The 6804-nt window shown below is 42.0% G+C and overlaps 1 long non-coding RNA gene across 1 annotated transcript; it reads right to left on the bottom strand.

Moving 5' to 3' along the window:
• Nucleotides 1-399: 399 nt before the first annotated feature.
• LOC115278689 lies at nucleotides 400-4164 on the bottom strand. Its single transcript, XR_003903036.1, has 3 exons — nucleotides 3742-4164; nucleotides 1006-1076; nucleotides 400-521 (listed from the first exon to the last, which is right to left on the bottom strand). It is a non-coding gene; the product is annotated as an uncharacterized LOC115278689 (long non-coding RNA).
• Nucleotides 4165-6804: the final 2640 nt, after the last annotated feature.

Below are 6804 nucleotides of genomic sequence, written 5' to 3'. Positions count from 1 at the left end.
ATCATTGTTTTCCACAAAAGGATTTTCTCTTTGAAAAATGGCAAAGCATAAAATGCAAATTTCAAAACAGTTCCGCCTAAAGGCATGATACATGTCCTTGGCAAAGGCAACAGAAGAACTTCTGTACCTCAAATTAGTGACGGATTAGTTCCATAAACATTTTAATCCTCTGACGAGATTGCTCCTCATTTTATATACCAAAAGAAGTGAAAGCAGGCGTTCAAACAAAAATTTGCAGTGTTCATAACAGCAGTACTTACAATAGCCAAAAGGTAGAAGCAATCCAAATGTCCCTCTATGATGAATGGATAAACCAAAGTGGTAGATCCCTGTAATGGAGTATTATTCAGTTCTAAGAAGGGATGAAATACTGATACATGTTACAACCTGAGTGCACCTTGAAAACATCAGTTGAATGAAAGAAACCAGTCACAAAAGGTCACCTGTTGCATACTCATATTCCTGTGAAGTGTCCAGAATAGAAAAATCTATAGAGATAAAAATTTCATGGTCAGCAGACCCTGGAAGAAAGAATATATGAAGAGTGATTAATGGATATGAGGTTTCTATTGGGGCTGATGAAAATGTTCTACTATTAGGTATTGGTGATCACTGCACAAATCTTTAATATATCATATATTACATATACTAAATATAATACTAGATATGAATATGGTAATACACAAATTTTATACTTTAAATAGGTGACTTTTATGGTGTGTGAAATATATGCAAATAAAGCTACTATTTAAAATACAGCAAACGGGGATGCCTGGGTGGCTCAGTCAGTTAAGCACCCAACTTCAGGTCAGGTCATGATCTCATTGTTTGTGAGTTCGAGCTGTCAGCGCAGACCTTGCTTTGGATCCTCTGTCTCCCTCTCTCTGCCTCTCCCCTGTTCACATACTCTGTCTCGGTCTCTTCCTCCCTCCCTCTCTCTCTCTCTTTAAAAAATAAATAACATTAAATAAATAAATAAAGGGTAGCACACATAAATTTTTCCACCTGGTTCTTCATAATCCTTGTATTCTTGAATAACCGATGTCCCTCTTTACCGCCATATGTTTGTATCCCTCCTGCAAAGGAGCAGATAAGTTTAAACTACAGTATCTTCAAAGAAAGCATTCTAACGTTCTAACGTGAAAGCATGAACAATATAACTCTCCTGATACGTCAGGTGTATAATAGTATGCCAGGCAAGGGCTAGCCACTGTTGTTCTAAATAGGTGGTCTACAGCTCCAAGTCACCCAAGAAAGAGCTCCTTAAAAGAGAGTTCAAAAACCATTGACTGAAGACAGATGTAAAATGCAGGAATCCTGACTGCCTAATGCGTTTGATACCTCCAGGGATATTGAAAGAGAGGCTTACTTTACCCTCAGCATTTAAAAGACCTTCTTAAGGCACAGTCTCCATAGAAACCTCAACCTCACACTCCACTCTCAGCCTCTGTGCCCTGGAAGAAGATCCTCTTAGACACATGCTAACGTTGTTCACAGATGAATGGCTTTTCAGATGTGAAAAAATCCTTGAATCATAGCAAACTCTTTATTCCTGTTCTCAAGACACAAGTTTTAAAAGAAAACTTTTAATTTGAGCAATAAAGAGTCTGTATATTTCCTGATGGGAAAGATTTGCTCTGTTTTGTTTTCTAATTAAAACTATGGACATCTAAGCATCAGCACAGTGTGGTTGGTATTTATATGTCAGAGTATCAGAGTTATTATCCTCATTATCGTTAGAAAAGGCTTAGCAAGGCTCTCAATCCTCCTCAGCCTCAATTTTCTCTCTTGTGAAACTGAGGAGTTGAACTTGAAGGTTTTTTTAGATTCTTCATCCATTAAATATGTTATATCCCTGCAAATTTAAAAGAATAACTCAAATTCTAGACAATTCTGGCAATAGAGCATGATATCCCAGTGTTAAATGAACCAGAGCCCTGGAACAAGGCCTCGCCTAAGTGAGACCTCTATCTATGTCATCTGGGCTGCAAAGGTCTCATTGTATGGAATATATCAGACTTCCCCGGAAGTTTCTCTTTCATCCATAAGGGTCAAGATAGATGACACACACCTCCTCTTCCATCAACAGAGATTACTCGTGGAAGAGGGCTCTTCTCCTTTAGCCCTCATAGCTCTCACCAGGGGTAAAGAAGGAGCTCCTGAAATGCACTGTTCTATCACTGACACCACATTCTGCCTTGATTATGGACAACTAAGCTCATTATGCGTTTTTTCCCTCTTTGCTAGTCAACACTAAAAGCCCTAGACTCCTGTCATTCCTCATCCACCCTCCAGTCCCTCCCTGTCAGGCCACATCATCCCTTTTTTTTCCTTCTCCCAACTTCTTTCCATCTCTAACTCCAGCAATCCTCCCATTGTGCCCTTCAGAACTCATCATCCATTATAGCAAAATCCTGCATGTTCTCAACCTCATTCTTAAATGTTCCTTCCACCATCTTTATAGAGCAAATGCCTGGATCTCATGAAGATACCACTTTCAGGAAACACTTTCTCCTACCGTCCTCGTACTGTTTGACTTGGAGATGGGGTAGATACCTTTCTCCTTCCTCCTTTCCACTTTGAGACCATTCTCCTCTTTTCTCCAAAACCTTCCAGCTTTGAGGATCATGTCATAAAATAATAACACTTGTAACTCCTCATCTTTGCTGTAACCATTGGACCCCTCTTTACCCTACACATCTCAGTGACTCTAGTTCTTGGATCTCGATCATTCTCCCTTAGGACAGAGATTCTCTCCTGTCTTAATTCTTGGAAATTTCCACTTATAACCCCCTGGTTTCTCAGCTCCTCGATCTTCCCTCCACAATGACCACTCCACCAATTCATCCACTTCCTCCGATGGTCTGTCTTTACCAGTACAGAACAAGCCAATGGGCTCTGCTCAGCCCTCATCCTGCAGCCCCAAATAAATTAGAATTGAGCAACTCTGGTCATCAATAAAAACCTTACAGCAACAGCTGAGAATAAATGCCCAAGAACTTACAGACGCTAATCTAGCCAAACTACTTCTACTTGAAAAATAAAAGATGTTCTTTTTGTTCTACATGGAGAACCCCACATATAAAATGAGTATCAATGCCTATTTGTATTATTTACACCACTGTTCTCTTAAGCTAATAAAATAAATGGACTAAATGAACTCTCTAGTATCTACTCACATTTTCCACAAGGTCACTTAAATAAATCAGCAAACAAAAATAAGTAAACACATAAGGCAGAAGGAGTATGAGATCCCAATGTAAACAAATAAAAATAAACAAAGGTTGCAGCTTCCCCAGTAAAGTCAACTCCAGAACATTGTGCTTTAGATTTACATTTGTAAACAGTCTATATGGCGTTGACTTAGTGTGCTACCCTAAGGTAAAGTTATGATATTTTTAGCTGGGTTTAATTTCAATTCTGAATGCAAGTCATTATCAAAATGCAAGGGATTTTGTTTACCCTAGCAAAAGAGCACTCTTCACTAATTACAGACTTAATGTTAAATCAGATCCTCTTTCTCTGCAGCAGCAAAGTAATCAGAGGAGAATCCCTTGCCTCTATTAAGCATTTGCATTAGAACTGCCTAGTTACTCCAGGATGTGTTTGGGTAGCACTATCAGAGGTTCTGAAAGGCTATAGAAAATGCAGTTGCTATTTCATAGGAGTTGGTTACCCACTTAGGGCAATCTTGACAAAACAGCAAGGTACGTGGGTGCCCAGGTAGATCAAGAAACATACCAGGTGCTTCTCAGTGTAGTTCAGCACAGTGGATCCTCTGAGCACTTGTAATGAAGGTGTTTATTCTCCATCTGCCTCGGGAAAATATTGCAAGGATTCACAAAGGACGTTCGGTAATCTTTGATACTTCCACAATTAAGCGTTATGGAAACAGAAGGTTATTTAAATTATTATAATCTGAGTTTTAGTCTCATTTTAAAAAGCAATAAATCCACTTAGCTCTCCATCGTGGCCGCTGACAGTACATTTTCTGAGACTTCTTCATACAACACAAGGCAGGAGATTTGAGAGACTAGGAGATTATTGCTTGTTCTAAATCCTGGTGGTTCACAGTTGAGTGGGTGGCATCCTGCCAGCCATTTCTGCTGCACAAAGGAGGGAACATAGCCGGGCTCTGTTTTCTGTGTTTCATCCCATGCTGGCAGACTTGCAGGGGTAAATGTGGGCCAGACAAGCGACAGATGGCATGTTTGCACCAATGAGATGTGCCAGTGCAGGAGGCTCCTTCCTCATGGTCAGACCCAGGAAGCGGGCCACGGCTCCATATACGTACGAGATTGCTCCCGGAGTACGGACGCAGGGCACAGTTGCTCAGATGGACTGGCTTGGCATTAACTCTGAGTTTGGCGAAGGTCAGGGACGACCCACATTTGGCTTACCATAGTTCTGAGTAATCACTGGACATTTTCTTCCTCTAAGAGATGGCCCAGAACCTTATGAAAACTATTTCCCACTAGAACCAAGAACTTCCAGCACTGACTCTTCTGTTCTTTGAAGTCAGATTATTCCTGAAATAAAGAAAAATTAGGTTGATTTCTGGAAGGATGAAATACTCCCTTATAGGTAGTTTTGGAGAAAATCTAAGAATGTAATTCTACTTTGCTTCCAACTCACCTTACTGTTTTGTTGACTTTTTCTACCACAATCCCTAAATGCTCTGGCCTGCTGTATTTCTTCCCTTCATACCTGATCTTTCCACTATTCTTCTGACTTTATAGGTAAGAAAGAAAAAAGTACTTAAAGACAGCAACTTTTATTAGTTACCAGCATATCCCCAGTATCTAAAACAATGCCAATAATTAATAGATGCCTATTGAATAAATTTTGAAAGGTTTATAGGCTATTGAGAAAATAAGAATTACGACTGTCTATGTGGCATAATGTGTATCCCCCAAAAGAGGGAAGCCATGTTTAGACAAAAACCCCATGTGTTAGATAGTCTCCAATGAATCCTACTTCTTCCATGACTACACTCCTTTTTTTATGTTAATGTATTTTTGAGAGACAGAGAGACAGAGAGAGAGAGAGAGAGAGAGAGAGAGAGAGAGAGAGAGAGAGAATGAGCAGGAGGGGAGGGGCAGAGAGAGAGGGAGACACAGAATCTGAAGCAGGCTCCAGGCTCCGAGCTGTCAGCAAAGAGCCCGACGCGGGGCTCGAATTCCCGAATCGTGAGATCATGACCTGAGCAGAATTCGGTCTCTTAACCCACTTAGCCACCCAGGTGCCCCTCATGACTACACTCCTTTGTGACATTGTTGTTGCTGCTCTTCCTATCAAAAGGTAGAGCCTATTTCTCCACTACTTCCTTGAATCTGACTTTGTAAGGTTTTTTGACCCCACAGAGCATAAGGTAAGATACATTCTGTCCATTACGAAGTAGAGTCCTTACAACAGTTTGCAAATTCTGATCTTGCTCTCTTGGAAGACTGAAGCCAACATGCTGTGAAGAATCCGGGTGTAGCCCCTTAGGGGATGAGGGGCCACATGGAAGAGAACCGAGCTGCTCTAGTCAACAGCCAGTGCCACTGCCGGACATGCGACTGAGGCCCGAGTCAAGCCATCCACAGTCAGAAAAGGAACCACCCATGTTGCCCAGAGCACAATCACGAGAAATAATGAACCAGTGGTGCCCTGTTGGGAGTCAGTGGCTTGGCAGCAGATCGCTGAAACACCTATGCTGGACCTTCCTCCCACCACCAGTGCTGGAAACCCGTGCTGCTCTCAAACGCCTACAGCTACTCTCAGCTTAAGGGAGTTTCTCTGGCCTCCCCAGCCAGACCCTGCTCAGGAGGCACTTGCTTTTATCCATTTTCCTAAGAGTCTTTACCTTATACGTGGATCTTCTCTTTTTTCTGGCTCTCTGACAAATAAGTTGGTTGGGTGGTTAAGTGATTTCCACTTGAAATTCTTCCCCATGAACCTACTACTTGGTTCGCCCGCCCTGGGTTTATGCAGTAGAGCCCACAGACGATGAACCCTCTTCCTGTCCGCCCACTTCTCATTGCATCTGACCAGATTCCTGGGACACACAGTGCCCAGGACGACTACTTGTTCAGACCATTAGTTCAACGTGGGATATTTTAAAGGTAAAAAAACAAAACAAAACAAAAACATGGAAAATGATCATTCACATAATGGAAAAATAATTATGAAACCGTATCTTGAACACAGAGCTATTCCCTCTCTCTGTGTTCCATTAGCGCTTTTACTACTATCTGTAGTAAGTTATTAGACTTTATATCTGCAGAGTCTCTACGGTGACTTCCGGAAGCTCTTAACCAATTGATTTCATTGTTACTTATTATCCCAGGAGTATCGCGTCTGTTTACTTGGTTCTGTGTGCTCTTTGCAAGGTGAATGTCCTTTGATCTGGGTCTAGAGTCTTCTTCTGTGGGGACAATCTTTTCTTCCCTTAATTTTCTATATACTTGGGAAATTTCAAGTACTTTTTTAGAGGGAACTTTCATTATCTGGTTGGGGTCGCAGATACATATGACAACGACACCCTTCCAGAATTCCAAAGTTCCAGAGTGAGCGTGACCCCTAAGCCGCCCCCGGCAGCTGCTGTCCCGGGGGGCTGTGCCTCAGTCATAATCACTGCACCTGCAGACTTAGCCACTGTGCCCAGGACAGTCTGCCACGGCAAATGGCAGTGGACATCACGCTTCTGCTCCTCCCTGGTCACCGGCTTTCTCTCCTGGCACGGGCTCCCTCCTGAATACTCACCTGCAGGCCAGCATGAGGATCTAGGCTCTGAACTGAGCACTAACCTTTCTAGTCTTA

The sequence above is a fragment of the Suricata suricatta genome, chromosome 15, assembly GCF_006229205.1.
Source record: "Suricata suricatta isolate VVHF042 chromosome 15, meerkat_22Aug2017_6uvM2_HiC, whole genome shotgun sequence".
Taxonomy (NCBI): Eukaryota; Metazoa; Chordata; class Mammalia; order Carnivora; family Herpestidae; genus Suricata; species Suricata suricatta.
The sequence above is the reverse complement of the archived record's forward strand: the minus strand, read 5'-3'. Positions and strand labels throughout refer to the sequence as shown.